At 43.4% G+C, this 16,540-nt stretch overlaps 1 non-coding gene across 1 annotated transcript; it reads left to right on the forward strand.

Moving 5' to 3' along the window:
• The first annotated feature begins 14,654 nt into the window (after positions 1 to 14,654).
• LOC127772400 (small nucleolar RNA R71) lies at positions 14,655 to 14,761 on the forward strand. The gene has a single exon (XR_008017389.1). It is a non-coding gene; the product is annotated as a small nucleolar RNA R71 (small nucleolar RNA).
• The last annotated feature ends 1,779 nt before the right edge of the window (positions 14,762 to 16,540 follow it).

Consider the following 16,540-nt stretch of genomic DNA (forward strand, 5'->3'; position numbering starts at 1 on the left):
CATATTCTTGGCACTAGAAAAATAAATAATCATGTCAGCTCATGTGCATTGCATATAGAATCTAGTGAGTGGCGATGAAACCGTTGAAAAATGTTTCGAAAAAGCTCACATAGGTGCACAAGTGATAGACCACTTAGATGTGAGCATATGTGAACGAAGTGTGCGAAAAGAAAAGGAGTGGGGCAGCTCCAGGTGAGCGGGACCTAGGCTCAATGGTAAGCTTGACCAAGAGCCCTGGTTCGGCTAGGAATCCTAGCCTATTGTTTGCTCGGAAGGTAAGCCGGACCCTGGCCTCGGCTGCCAGCCTGACCAAAGGAGCTTGTGTCCGGCTGGCTGGCCAGGCTTGGTCCATGTGCAAAGTCTGGTGCCAGACTAAGGCATAGTGGCCCAGCCAGACCAAGTTGCGTGAGGACACTCGAGCATAGAGAGCTCCTGAGGATGTTTTTTTAGCCGGACGATGGTCCGGCTCAGTGTGACGGACCATACCGTTGAATCCAGCCCTCAGCCGCACGTGCGTGCCAACGGTATGCTCTCGCCCATTTATATCTGGCGTCGACATGTGTCCCCAGCCAGACCAAAGAGTAATGGTCCGGCAGCCCTGTTCCCGCCAGTCCGGCTCAACGCACAGAGAGGGGAGTTGAGTCCAACAGCCACTTGAGACTTGGGGCCTCTATAAAGAGTGTTGGCCGGCTTGGGGAGTAACTTTTGCACATTTTCATCATTGATACATACTTGTGAACTGAAGCAATTCCCTCCCTCTCATCTCTCATGCTCTAGTGCTCACTCGTTGAGAAATTGTGAGATTCCATGTGCATTGCTCATTATTCTAGCATTCTTGATGGCAATTGGTGACTCGAGCCGTGGTTGTCTTGCTACTGTTGGCTTTTGCAGGAGCTTAGATGGCTTGGAGATGTTATTGGTGATGTGGAGGAGTTGGTGATTGTCTCCGGCCACACCCGAGGCGATAATTGTGTGGGGTTCTAGACCTTGTCCCCGCCGGACTGGCAAGAGGTTCTCTAGTAGATTGCTCGTGCCTTGTGGATCCCCTCTAGGTTGATTGTGTGGCACCCATTCAGGGTTAGGCTTGTGATTACCTATTCGCTTGTGAATCTTCTATTGGGTGTATCGGCACAACGAGGAAGTAGCGTGTCGGCAAGCATGTGAACCTCAGGAATATATCGTTGTGTCTATTGATTTTCATATTGTGATTAATTGATATATATCTTGCCGGTTGGGTAATGAACTTTCCATCTCACACTTGGATTGCTTCTACTAGCATACTTGTGTATTGAGTAGTTGGACTTCACTAGAGTAGCTAGTTCTTGTGTAGAGTTTATTGTTCTTGCTAGCTAGCTCTCAAGTGTAGTTTGCCTTATGTAGGATTGTGTGCCATGCACATGTTGGGATACGCGTAAGCTACGATAGCATAAATCAAAATTTTCAACCGCGTAAAACAGGAACCATGCAAGTATCAGATCATAGATCGTTACCACGCGACGCGCTGCGCAGCGGAAGAAGGCGCTAAGAAGGCGAAGGAACCCTCGCGATGTAGCGCGCGTCGATGTAGAGGAAGTAGTCGATTGCACCGGCTCGGCCTTCTCCTCCTCGTGCGTTCTCCTCGCCGTATGGCACAACACTAAATGAGATCACTGATGACACAACACATATGGCTCTTGCAGTGTCTCATGTTGGGTCTATCCAACAACATGTTACTAACATGTGTCTGCATTATTAATTTGGTATCTCCAGACCATGATCCATGAGACATGATCAGCAATTAATACATGTGCTGATCATTAAACATATTTGTTCCACATATGATACTTGATCAGGGATCCTTTAGTAATAGTAACATACAACATAAATAGTCTTATGAAAGAATCACATATTCATTAAGCAATAATGAGTAATCTACTTCAAGGAACAATGTCGGACAAATATGTAAACATAGTATGTGATACAATCATCTCTATGATTGCCACTAGGGCATATCACCAACAGCATAGACTAGAAGTCAACTAGACATGGGGATAGGTGGCTTGACTTTTTGACTAGAGCTAGTGCAAAATCGCTTTATGCCATTTGTGTTTGTAACCATCTGCTCTAGTGGTTTGTAGAAATTTTTAATAGGCCATTCACCCCCTCTAGCCAATTCACTTGGTCACTTGGTCTCATGCATCATTTTCACATATTATGAACATTTCCCGAAGGGTTATCCGCCACCGGACCATGGAAAAATATGAGAGGAATACATTTGTCCTCGGGAATTTTAATAGAGGAAGTTGCACACTAGAAAAATAACTAGACATAGGAAGAATCGTGCCCTTATTCCGGTCAGTTCTCATCTTGAGTTCGTATTTGACCAATGGGGCAATCGGAGGAGGAAGAAGCGTGGGAGACTGGAGCGATCATGTCTATAAAATACTCATAAGAAGATGCTCAGTTTTCTTATTTTTCATATATTAAAGACTATGTCACTAGCCTCCAGTTCAACGTAATATTGTAAGCAACTGGACTCTGGATGTTGAAAAATGTTGGATAATGTCACTAATGGCTAGTTGAAGATACACAAGCTCTATGTGTATGATTATGTGCTAGCTTGCTCATTATGGTTTCTCTGTCAAATGTTAATATCAGTACTGATGGTTTATGGTTATCTATAGAGATCAACCTATGCTTGGCATTGAAAAAAAATATAACAAATAACTCCAATGACGCAATAAGACGCCTTCATTGAATTCTTTAGTCCTTGTTTGGTTTATTAATTTGTATAGTTCTTTTAATGATTTCCAATCCGCCACCAGACCCTGGAAAAATATGAGAGGAATACATTTGTCCTCGGGAATTTTAATAGAGGAAGTTTCACACTAGAAAAATAATTAGACATAGGAAGAATCTTGCCGCATATTCCTACCAGTTCTCATCTTGAGTTCGTATTTGACCAATGGGGCAATCGTTGGAGGAAGAAGCGTGGGAGACTGGAGCGATCATATCTATTAAATACTCATAAGAAGATGATCAGTTTTCTTATTTTTCATATATTAAAGACTATGTCACTAGCCTCCAGTTCAACCACTTCAACATAATATTGTAAACAACTGGACTCTGGATGTTGAAAAATGTTGGATAATGTCACTAATGGCTAGCTGATGATACACAAGCTCTATGTGCATGATTATGACCTAGCTTGATCATTATGGCTTCTCTGTCAAATGTTAATATTAGTATTGATGGTTTATAGTTATGTATAGAGAGAACCTGTGCTTGGCATTGAATAAAATATAAGAAATAATTCCAATGATGCAATGAGACGCCTTCATTGAATTTTTTTAGTCCTTGTTTGGTTTATTAATTTGTACAGTTCTTTTAATGATTTCCATGTCTACTAGTAGTACATTTAAGTGCATTGTGCATAACACAGAATCCACTTGAAAAAGAGATCAGGTTCCAAAAATATACTCCTGTATGTTCCTAAAAGAAGTCATATTGGACAAAGCTGGGGGTCAAACATTAGGAATATGCATAAATCATGAATTACTTTTAAGTTGTTGTGCTTTGAATTGCGAAAACCAAATGAATAGTTTTGTCTTGAAAAATTCTTCATAAAAATATACACATATCACTTTTCAATAAATATTTTTACAGAACTAAGAAGTCAAAGTTATACTTTTGAGACCGTGTCGTTGTCCAAAATGACTTTCTTTTACAAACCTTGAGGGAGTATGAAAAAGATGGCACGCATGATTTGGAGTATAGATTTACTAGTGGACAGTATTGCTTTCATGAAATCTAACTTATTTCTTGGAGGCACTACTAGAAGAACGATTTTTCTTGACGTTTGGAAAATATTTTTCATGGCGGCTACAAGAAAAAACCGCCAGCGTAGAAAATCGGGGGTGGAGGGTCATGGGCCGCCAACGAAAATTCGCTGGCGGCCACATTTAGAGGTCTGCCATAAAAAATACTATATTTTTTTGTGGCGGACCTCTTAAATGTCCGCTAGCGAAAATCAGTATGTTTGCTGGCGGCTACTAAATAGATCCACCAGCGAAAAGCAAACTTCGCTAAAAAATTTTTGCGATATTTAAAACGTGCGCCAGCTTTCACCCACCCACCCACTGCATTTATCCCTCATCCTCCCCCTCACCTCTCCCAGATCCACCCACTGCATTTGCCTCTCCCCTTCCCTCCCACCTCACCTCTCTCCCCTCCCCTCCCACCTCACCGCGGCGACGGCAGGAGGACCTGGCGGGGAGGCGCCGCCACCGGGCCGCGGGAGGCCGGATCCGCGAGGAGGTGCCGCCACCGGGCCGCGGGAGACCGGATCCGTGGGGAGGCGGCGCCGCCGGGCTGCGGGAGGCTGGATCCGCGAGGAGGTGGCGCCACCAGGCCGCGTGAGGCCGGATCCGCGGGGAGGCGCCGCCGCCGGGCCACGACGATGACGACGACCACGGCGACCACGACAACAGGCCGGCCACAGGCGGTGGATGTGTGGCGGCGGGAGGGGCGGAGGGCCTCCTCCTCCTCCCCTGCTCCACCTCTCTCCCCTCCTCCTTCCCACGACGACGGATGTGTAGCGGCAGGAGGGGCGGCGACCACGGCGACCACCACGACGATGATGACCATGGCAACTGGTGACGATGACCACGGCGACCATGACGACGGGCGACCAGAGGGCCTCCTCCTCCTTCCCTCCCCTCCCTCTCCCTCTCCCAGATCTAGCCGGAGGGAGGGGGCGGCGGCGGCGGCGATGGACATGTATTGCTCCATTTTGTTTGTACTGATGTTTCATATATGCATGTATTGATGTTCATTTGTTGAGAATGAAGTGAGAAATTGACGAAGTGTTCTCTTGATGTTGGATCTGATGTGGATTTGAATTGTTATGGATTTGAGATTTGGGGATGTGGATTTGGGAATGCAGGTAGCAGCATGGGGTTTTTTGCTGGCGGCAGGAGGCCAGCTGCATATGGTTTTTTTTTCTCTCAAACCAATTATTGTTGGCGGCCTGTATAAGATAGACAGCCGCTAGCGAAAATTGATTATCGTTGGCGGCCGGTATAACACAGCCGCCAGCGAAAATCGATTATTGTTGGCGGCCGGTATAATACAGCCACCAGCGAAAATTGATTATCGCTGGCGGCCGATAACCGCTAGCGAAGATTCATATTTTCTCTGGCCTTTGCTTTGTGGCGGCTGCAATTTCCGCCAGGAAAAACCAAAAATGACCGCCACGAAAGATGATTTTCGTAGTAGTGAGGGGAAAATATAGTTTAAAAGCTGTGAAACATATATGTGTAGTCATTATCATTAACTTTCGAACAGCTTGTCCGTTGAAATTGATCCATAAACCCAATTTTATCAATTGAAATCAGAATATATAATTTTTTGATAAAGTAATCTTTTATTAAAATTTAAATCGCATTATATCGAGTTGATACAAAACCTTGAAAATAATTCAGCCGGCCTCTGCATGACAACAGCACAGCCAATTAGAAGAGGAAACCGTACGGACTCCTGTGACTATCAATCCGCATACTATAATGATATCCATGTGCATGGGAGTAGATAACATTGGCCAGCTGTGCCAGATATCGCGAAGCCATCACAACCAAATAGCAAGCATCCGGCTTCTGGAGGATAACCAACGTAAGAAACCAATGAATGACAAAGAAGATAACATGCAAAGGAGATGAATAAATTTTTTTTCAGAAACTATAGCATTTCTACATAACCAAATCGACCAACAGGTGGTGGCAGCTCCTAGCTAGTAGATTTAATGGCTTCTAATGTTTACTGATCTGTTCAATCCAATCGCCAATCATATTTGTCACGCTAAAAGGTTTAGCTAGACGTGTGGGGCCACCTGAATTATTGAGCAAACTACTCAGGCCAAACGGCAATCAAAGAATAAGTGTCTAATTATCTATTCTTTGTGACAAAAACAACATGTCTGTTGTCTTGCAGTTGCATTTCGCTAAATTATATTTTGTAGCACTACTCCTCCATGTAGATACCATTAAAAAATCTTGACCTTGAAAGGGGCATTTATTTTGAAATGGATCACACAAGAAAATATAAGCGCACAACAAAATTGATGGAATTGCCATTGGCGCTAGAGATCACCTACCGAAAATGAAAAAAATAGTTTGCTGTACATGCGAGAACATATGTGAAGTTGGAGGCTCGAACTTAGGTAGATAGGCTCTATGCATCTACAATCAGGATACTACTCGGGTGATCTACGCTCCGTTCAGATAAGATGGAAATAATTGGTTATAGTCAAAGTTATTCCTTGGTGCAGAATCATGTGCAAACTTTCAAATTAATACAAAACACGTGATCGTTTCATTCACTTAATTACAAAATGATCGATCTGTTTTCCTGAAAATAAGTTTGAACATGAGTTTTTTTTACATTTTAATGTCTGGCTTTTTACGTAGGTCCTATGTACATATAGATTTAATCTTATTAATTTGCGGAAAGTTGCAGACTATGGTAATGAGTTACGGAGTAGTTCACAATGCATGTTTCAATTAATGCCACTAAAATTTTAAGGTGCGAACGCGAGATTTTCAATCCAGAGGTCCTGCTTTGATATGCATGGTGCCCAGATGTATGTGTAGCATGTTCATATGTAAAATGTAGAATCTAGTGGTTCAACTCAGAACAATAAGTATGGATAAAATTAGTTATTATCCAACGGATATGGATAAAATAAATAATGATGATATAGATTTGGGAATGAACAAGAATGAATTTGTCTATAACCCCCTCAGTGGCAGGCATACCGAGCAGCAGACAGTCAGACAGGCTCAGCGTGTTGGCACGACAACAGGTTATTATACATGGATCACCCTTCCAGACGACTGATCACGTCGGTTCATGAGCATTGCATATAGAATCTAGTGAGTGGCGATGAAACCCTTGAAAAATGTTTTGAAAAAGCTCACATACGTGCACAAGTGATAAACCACTTAGTTGTGAGCATACGTGAACAAAGGGTGATAAAAGAAAAGGAGTGGGGCAACTCTGGTGAGCGGGACCTAGGCTCAATGGTCAGCTGGACCAAGAGCCCTGTGTTCGGCTAGGAATCCTAGCCCTTGGTTTGCTTAGAAGGTTAGCCGGACCATAGCCTCGGGTGCCGGCCTGACCAAGGAGCTTGAGTCCGGCTGGGTGGCCAGACTTGGTCCACGTGCAGACTCTGGTGTGGGACTAAGGCACAGTGGTCCAGCCGGACCAAGTTGGGTGAGGATGCTCATGCACAGAGAGCTCCCGACGATGTTTTTTTAGCCGGACAATGGTCCGGTCAGTGTGCTGAACCATCCCGCTGAGTCCGTCCCTCAGCCGTGCGTGCATGCCAATAGTCTCCTATCCCCCATTTAAATCTGGTGTCAACACGTGTCCCCAGCCGGACCGGGGAGCAATGGTCCGGCAGCCCTGTTCCCGCCAGTCCGTCTCAAAGCACAGAGAGGGGAGTTGAGTCCAATGGCCACTTGAGGCTTGGGGCCTCTATAAAGAGTGCTGGCCGGCTTGGGGAGTAACTTTTGCACACTTTCATCATTGATACATACTTGTGAGCTAAAGCAATTCCCTCCCTGTCATCTCTCATGCTCTAGTGCTCATTCATTGAGAAATTGTGAGATTCCAAGTACAATGCTCATTGTTCTAGCATTCTTGATGGCAGTTGGTGACTCAAGCCATGGTTGTCTTGCTACTCTTGGCTTTTTCAGGAGCTTAGATGGCTTGGAGGTGTTCTTGGTGATGTGGAGGAGTTGGTGATTGTCTCCGGCCACACCCGAGGCGGTAATTGTATGGGGTTCTTGACCATGTCCCCGCCAGAGTGGCAAAAGGTTCTCTAGTAGATTGCTCGTGCCTTGTGGATCCTCTCTAGGTTGGTTGTGCGGCACCCATTGAGGGTTAGGCTTGCGAATGCCTATTCGCTCGCGAACCTTCTATTGGGTGTATCGGCACAACGAGGAAGTAGCGTGTTTGCAAGCACGTGAACCTCAGGGATATACCGTTGTGTCTATTGATATTCATATTGTGATTGATTGATATATATCTTTCCACGTTGGTAAAGAACTTTCCAACTCACTCACTTGCATTACTTTTACTAGTATACTTGTGTATTGAGTAGTTGGAATTCACTAGAGTAGCTAGTTCTTGTATAGAGTTTAGTGTTCTTGCTAGCTAGCTCTCAAGTATAGTTGGCCTTGTGTATGATTGTGTGTCATGCATAGACTAGAAATCAACTAGACTTGTGGATAGGTGGCTTGCCTGCCTTTTTGACTAGAGTACTAGTGCAAAATCGCTTTATGCCATTTGTGTTTCTAACCACTTGCTCTAGTGGTTTGTAGAAATTTATAATAGGCTATTCACCCCCCTCTAGCCAATTCAGTTGGTCAATTGGTCTCATGCATCATTTTCATATATTATGAACATTTCCCAAAGGTTTATCCACCACCGGACCGTGGAAAAATAAGATTGTCCTCGGGAATTTTAATAGAGGAAGTTGAACACTAGAAAAATAATTAGAGATAGGAAGAATCGTGCACCATATTCCTCCCATGTCTCATCTTGAGTTCGTATTTGACCAATGGGCAATCGGAGTAGCTAGGAAGAAGCGTGGAAGACTGGAGCGATCATGTCTATAAAATACTCATGAGAAGATGCTCAGTTTTCTTATTTTTCATAGATTAAAGAGTATCTCACAAGCCTGCAGTTCAAGGTAATATTGTAAGAAACTGGACCCTGGATGTTGAAAATTGTTGGATTATTTCACTAATGGCTAGCTGAAGATACACAAGCTCTATGTGTATGATTATGACCTAGCTTGTTCATTATGGTTTCTCTGTCAAATGTTAATATCAGTACTGATGGTTATGTATACAGAGAACCTGTGTTTGGTGTTGAATAAAATAAAACAAATAACTCCGATGATGCAATGAGACGACTTCATTGAATTTTTTAGTCCTTGTTTATTAATTTGTACAGTTCTTTTCTGATTTCCATGTCTAGTAGTAGTGCATTTAAGTGCATCGTGCATAACACAGAATCCACTTGATAAAGACATCAGGTTCCTAAAGTATACTCCTCTACGTTCCTAAAACAAGTCATATTGGACAAAGCTAGGGTCAAACATTAGGAATATGTATAAATCGTGAATAACTTTTAAGTTGTGGTGTTTTGAAATGTGAAAACCATTGAATAGTTTTGTCTTGAAAAATTCTTTATAAAAATATACATATATCACTATTCAATAAATATTTTTGCAGAACTAAGAAGTCAAAATTATACTTTCGAAACCGTGTCGGTGTCCAAAATGACTTTCTTTTAGGAACCTTGAGGGAGTATGAAAAAGATGGCATGCATGATTTGGTGTATAGATTTACTAGTGGACAGTATTGTTTTCATGAAATCTAACTTATTTCCTGGAGGGGAAAATATACTAGAGAAGCTGCGAAACATATACTTGTAGTCACTATCATTCACATTTGAACTGCTTGTCCGTTAAAATTGATTCATAAACCCTATTTTATCAATTGAAATCAGAATGTATTTTTTTTTATAAAGTAATCTTTTATTAAATTTTTAATCGCATTATATCGAGTTGATACAAAGCCTTGAAATTAATTCACCCGGCCTTTGCTTGACAACAGCACACAGCCAATTAATAGAGGAAACCGTACGCACTTCAGTTGGTTTTGCAGACTAGATCCGCAGACTAGAACGATATGGATGTGCCTGGGAGAAGATAACATTGGCCAGCTATGCCAGAAATGGCGAAGCCATCACAACCAAATACCGTGCATCCGGTTTATGGAGGATAACCAACGTACGAAACCAATGAATGACGAAGAAGATAACATGCAAAGGAGATAAATAATTCTTTCTTCAGAAACTATACCATTTCTACATAACCAAATCGACCAACAGGTGGTGGTAGCTCCTAGCTAGCAGATTTAATGGCTTCAAATCTTTACTAATCCGTTTAATCCAATTGCCAAACATAAATATTTTGGCACGCTAAAAGGTTTAGCTAGACCTACAGGGCCACCTGACTTATTGAGCAAACTACTCGGGCCTAACGGCAATCAAAGAACAAGTTAATAATTATATATTCTTTGTGACAAAAACAACATGTCTGCTGTCTTGCAGTTACATTTCGCTAAATTATATTTTGTAGCACTAGTCCTCTATGTAGATACCATTAAAAAAATCTTGACCTTGTGTCGATGTGAAAAACACACACTGTCCTGGGAGATTTGCATTACTCTAGTGCAGGTCCTAAATCTTGATTTTGGGTTCTGGGCGTGCCAGTTGGTTTGATCCTGCAACCAATAAGAAACAACGAAGCCAAAGTTAAATCCATAAACGATAGCCGATCGGCTGGGTTGTTGATGAGGTATCATTCATATCAGGCCGATGTGACATATAGATCAGATCGGCAGTGAAGTATATAGTAAAGAAAGGGCTATATCTTCTCTATCGGCCATAGATATCAACAATATATAATCTATGCTTCAGAGCATGCTTAAACGAAGTGGTTGGGTAGATCGGTCAGCACACCGAGACAACATGAACCACTTATGTCCAAAAGTACTTTAAAGCAAAGATTATATATATTCATAGCATAGCCGATAGGCAGATCTAACACGTACCGGCTATTGCTCCGATACTGCCTTATACTAAGATAGCAGCATAGATTAAATACACTAAACAAGAATCAATTCAATGTTGGGATAGCCTAACATACTGATATCAAGCTTAATATATTTTATCCAAGTGAGATCTTGATATAAAGGGCAGAATCAGTACATCAATTAAACAGGTAAGAAACAAGATAACTGAACCAGATAAGATCGGCTAAAACCCTGACACTATCTCTATTAGCAATCATGAAGCAGGCTAGATGTTTTGGTTCTAGATATTACTTAATAGATCAAACTCAACTGATGCAGCATTAAGCATAAAGAGATACATAAGATCTAAAACAAGCCAATCAGAGCCTTTTCGGGATGGTGGATATACTATATAATCTAATTCAACGATAGTATTGGGCCTTGTCGGCTATTTTCGATGATAGAGGCTAGTCGACGAGATCAAATAGTAAGGTTGATCTAGATTATACAACATATATGATAACTCGATGATTTACATGGACATGATTAGAGTGTCAAGAAGATGTAAGCACTAATCCCAAGAACGCAAGTCGCCATAACAAGTTTTACCTCTTATCGGAGATCGAAACCGATGCAGGCCAACTCGAAAGCAAGAACTCATCAAAAACAATGAAAAGTAAAAGGGTGGCGATGCGCAGAGAGTGTATTGAACTGATGTTGTTTGTTTACAAGGTCTCGGGTCATATTTATACCCAAAATAAATAATATGTCCTTGTCGGACACGACTCCACTTCTATTACAACTCAAAAAGACAAACAAGTCCCTTAGGTAGGTAGCATCTTACCAAAAATACCTATAAGGAAACTACCAAAATATCCTAATTAATAGATACAATTGCCTTCTCCGGACTCAATTCATACTTGGCAATATTTGTATAGCACTTCAACCAATCCCGAAATCCGCTACATTTATATCACGGTGTTAGCTGATGCAGATAATAGCCAATGCGGTCCGTAGCCGACGCGCACTCTGTTTTCCGAGAATAACGATTTCCTTACATATCCGCTTCGGCTTTGATTCCAAATCCAATTTATGATTTACCAAATTTGGTTGTTAACACATGCTCCCCAAGTCCACTATATTTGTAATGTTGCGGATTTGCTCGAATTTATCTCCGCCCGTATCTAGTGTTTCTTTTCTGTTTCGGCTGTTACCGCGCCCCTTTAATAGTGACCGCTGCTTCAAAATTTTCATGCCGTCTCTTCCTCATCCATTGCTTTAGCCAAAATTTTCCCCAATCTCACCGGTAACTTGCTCGAAACCCCCGGCGACCTCGCGAGTGATCCCCTTGTTCGGCGGCGACTCCAACCCCGGCAATGTCGACCTCCGCCAACCCTTCAAGCGCTCCGGTGGCTGAGTTCCCTGAGGTAAACACCATCGGCTAAAGCCTCCCCTCCTTTCTTTACTTCCCGATTCTTTCTCTCCGTAAGCCAATTTTCTCTTCTTCTTCAATGTAGCATCTGTCTTATCAAGTTGCAAGTCCCATTTTGCAAAACCCAAACCAATTTTTCTTGTGTCCAATCGGCAACACAGATCCTACTCAGTTTATTAATGCCGAGACCAACAAAATTCCCTTTAGACAGACCAACCCTAGCTTAGGTCACTGGATTGGTACCTTTAAGTCTTGGCCTTCTACTAGTGTTAAAACCTGGCTGGCTTGGTATAATAGAGTATCGGCTACCAAACAATCTCATTGGGAGGAACTTGGGAATTCACAATGCTTAGCTCTCACATTAGCCGATATGACTAAGGATGAGCCCATGATGTCAGCGGCCACTTATTTCAGGTCCAAGACCCTAAATGCCTTTTTGTTCGGCCAAGGACCCATGACACCAACTCACCTGAGCATCATCATGATTACAGGCTTGAACATAACGTCACCGGCTAACCCGATCAGCTTGAATACAAAAAGGTAGTTTTCTTAGAGAACCCGAAGCATAGGAGGTTTGTCTGGCTTCATCACTTTGAACATGGGGACTGGTCCTGTAACCCCCAAGAAGCATACAACCTTCTTGATGATGTGGCTAGAGAGGTTTTTGTTTTGTGGTCCGAGTTGTGGACCCACCACTAACTGGCAGCATTTGGCCGAAGCCCTACTGGACAAAAAGCAATTTCCTTTGGGCAGATATCTGTTGGGAGCCCTATATCAAACCCTGAATTCTGCATCGGCTAAGATTATTGTTGATTTTGTCGTCGGCACTGGCGGCCCCAAGTGGCTTTTGCAAACATGGTTAAATCTGCATACCATCAAGGTATCCAAAAGACTAGCCCTGACCGAGGCCGAGTTCCCTTCCACTAATGATCCAACTGAAGATGAAGAGGGCAATAAAGTCACTACCCGGTGATGCATGTCTTTTGGAGAGGCAGCATCCACTTATGTCGGATCAGAGCTGTCGGCTGAGCTTTTCTCCAATTGGTTTAGTAACTTCCATGATGGATTTCTGAGGGATTCCAGAACCTGGTTTGCTTATAAGCATTCTGAAAACTTTGAGCTCCCAGCCGATTTCAGATTTGACGAAATTAATCACGACAGGTTTGAGAAATCCAGAGAAGTTTTCACAGCAGCTATCTCCCCTTGCATACTCCCTGTCGGCATCCATCAAGGCAGGAATATTCAAATCTCATATGAATTCTACCATCCGATGAGCGTTGCCAGGCAGCTTGGAATGGGCCAACTGCCCATCGGCTTATTATTTTTGGACAAACCAGGGTAGAAATCATATCAGTTCTCATGATGGACAGCCTTTTAAGCATCCCAAGATCCCCTTTGGGCAGCATCGAATAGGGGTGAAAACGGAGCGGATTCACCAAAGCAGCTTGTATATATGCAATTAAATGATTTGAACTTGAGGAAAACTATCAAAGCTTGAATGAACTTTAGAGCAAACTTTGGAGAGGGAATGAAAATGTGTTGAAATGGGGTGGAATTCTCTCTCTCGGCCGGATAGCTTTTATGGGGTACCCACAACGGTCAGAAATGACATGTGGGACCCACTAGCCGTTACCCTGCCAAAAATGGTAGGTAATCGTTACCTGGCCGGTTCGGCCGAACCCACTCCCTGGTGGGCCCAACCGGCCCCACTTTCGGCCGTTAGAATCAAACGGTCAGTGTGGTCGTGGCACAGTAAATTTTCATTGAAAATTCGGCCCGGTCTTCTGTGGCTGAATCTCCATGTTAGCCTAGTCAGTAGATAGCGTTTCTTTTGACATCCCATTAGTTCCTGCAGTTACCTCCTCTCGTCGTGATCACCTTAACATTTTCAATGGAGGAGTCGGGTTGCCCCGGAATCCTCCCAGATTCATTTACAGGGACTAAAGATGCCAACTGAGCTAACAGGTTTCTATCATCTTATTAAAGCTCAGCTGGTTTTGAAATGCGGAAGCAAAGCCATCTAGCTTGACATTTATGTTTTCTAAGATCTTATCATTGGTAGCAAGCTTTTTGCTCAGTGCATCAGTGGTTTTAGCTTGCGCAAAAACAAGATCCTTCAAGGAGGGTTGGTTAGAGAAGTTAGTGTTATTATTTCCTCCTTGATAATACGGCCGTGGTTGGTTCCACCCCAGAGCTCTTTGTGGACGATAACCGTTGTTGTTGCCCATGTACGTCGCCTCCTCACGTTTTTCCGGGCAGTCATTCCCAGAATGACCCGTGCCGCCGCAGACCTCGCACGTGATGTGAGAGTCCAAGGCCTTAACGGTGCCTTGTGACCATTTCTCGTGGTCGTCCAAGCGTTTTATGAGGAGATCTAGCTTGGCAACAACTCCGTCTCCTTGATGGTGTGCATGCCTCGCTGATGGGTCTGGAGTCGTTCCTCGCTCCAACCCATATTGGAGACCATCTTCTCTATGAGTTCAACGGCTCCTTGAACCGTTTTAGAGAAGAACGCTCCTCCAGCTGCCGCGTCCAGGTGATCGCGGGACATCGAGGTGAGCCCATTGTAAAAGTTTTGCAGGATCAGCCAGTCGTCCATCCCATGATGAGGACAGGCGGCCACGTACTCCTGCAGTCATTCCCATGCTTTAGAATTGGACTCGTCCCTTGTCTGCTGGAAACTGGAAATTTGTCCACGAAGGGCGTTGGTTTTGCCCATCGGGAAGAACTTCGAGAGGAATGTCGTAGAACATTTATCCCAGGTGTTGGTAGTAGTACGGTTGGCATAGAACCACTACTTCGCTCTCCCGAGGAGGGAGAACGGAAACAGCCACAGCCTGACGGCGTCGGGACTGACGCCCTTGATGGTGTATGTGCTACATATCTCCAGGAATTGCTGCAGATGAGCGTTGGCATCCTCATTAGGTCTGCCACAGAACGGGCTAGCCTACGCCATCGTGATGAGGCTGGACTTCAAGTCGAAATCCACATCTCCTATGTTGACTTGCGGCCCGATGGCCACATTACCGGTAGAGGGAGAAGCGAACTCACGAAGAGTCTTGCTGGCCATTGTCTTGAAGGTCGGTAGCGTTGGTACGGCTGGTTTCTCTATCGGTAGAGTTTTCAGCGGAGCAACGACTTGCGGCCTGACGCTCCAAAGAAAGCTTCTGGATTTTCTTTGAAGTTTCCGGCAGGATCAAACCAGTCATGTACTACCCTGTTTTCACAACAAAAGGTGAAAACAACCAAGGTTAGCCTGCAAAGGAAAATGATTATACAGAGGTAAATATAAAGTATTAGTTCAAGTAATCTCTATCATGAATCTTCCCCGGCAACGGCACCAGAAATGCTTGTTGGTATCTCTTAACGACATTACTAGAAATATAATTCCCAGCAATGGCGCAGAAATACTTCTAGTATATTATAGTTACAGAGTTCATCCGCAAGCGCACGGATATACCATTGTAGCATTTCACCCGAGAGTATTCCAAGGGTATCGTATTTATTTTATACCGTGGGAAGATCACATAGAGAGAACTCAACTAATAATTTTTATATAACATGTGATAATCTTATTCTAAGCAGGGGTTATGATAATCCAAGGGTAGAGTGACACACAAGCATTTAACTACTCATCCTCATAATAAATAATCTAAGCTAGGTGGAAAAAAAAGAGAAAGGAAATCTATTCCTATACTTCTAATATACATAGTATACATACATTCTGGTTAACTGATATACTAGCTAATACCCTCTATCCGATGCCCTCCTAGTACTTCGAGAAGCCACCCCTGACTGCCGAGTTCCTTATGACAGCCCGTCAAGCTACCACAGCCGATGAAGCCAACATCCGCTTTGTTTAGCTTCTTAAGAATCAAGCTACCACAGCCGATGAAGCCAAAGCCGATGAAGTAAAAATGTTGGCTATGGGGAAGAGTATTGTGACTACATCGGTTAACATGGTTTTCACGTTACGTGCGGAATTCGAAGCTAAACAAGCCGATGTTGGTGAAGTTGAGGAAGCTTCGGCTAAGTTGGTTTTTTCACCAGAGCAAGTGGTTTTTGAGAAGCCGGAAGGGACAGAGTATCGGCATCTTAAGCCATTATACATTAACGGCTATGTCAATGGGAAGCCGATGTCCAAGATTATGGTTGATGGTGGGGCTGCTGTGAATTTGATGCCATATGCTACATTCAGGAAGCTGGGCAGAAATGCTGAAGATCTCATCAAGACGAATATGGTTCTCAAGGACTTTGGTGGCAATCCATCGGAAACCAAAGGGGTTTTAAATGTGGAACTGATAGTCGGCAGCAAAACCGTCCCTACAACGTTTTTTATCATCGATGGGAAGGGTTCTTACATCTTGTTGCTTTGAAGGGATTGGATTCATGCTAATTGTTGTATTCCTTCAACCATGCATCAATGCTTGATTCAATGGCAAGGCGACAAGATTGAAATCGTGCCAGCCGACAGGTCAGTTAA

The sequence above is a fragment of the Oryza glaberrima genome, chromosome 4 (assembly GCF_000147395.1).
Source record: "Oryza glaberrima chromosome 4, OglaRS2, whole genome shotgun sequence".
NCBI lineage: Eukaryota > Viridiplantae > Streptophyta > Magnoliopsida > Poales > Poaceae > Oryza > Oryza glaberrima.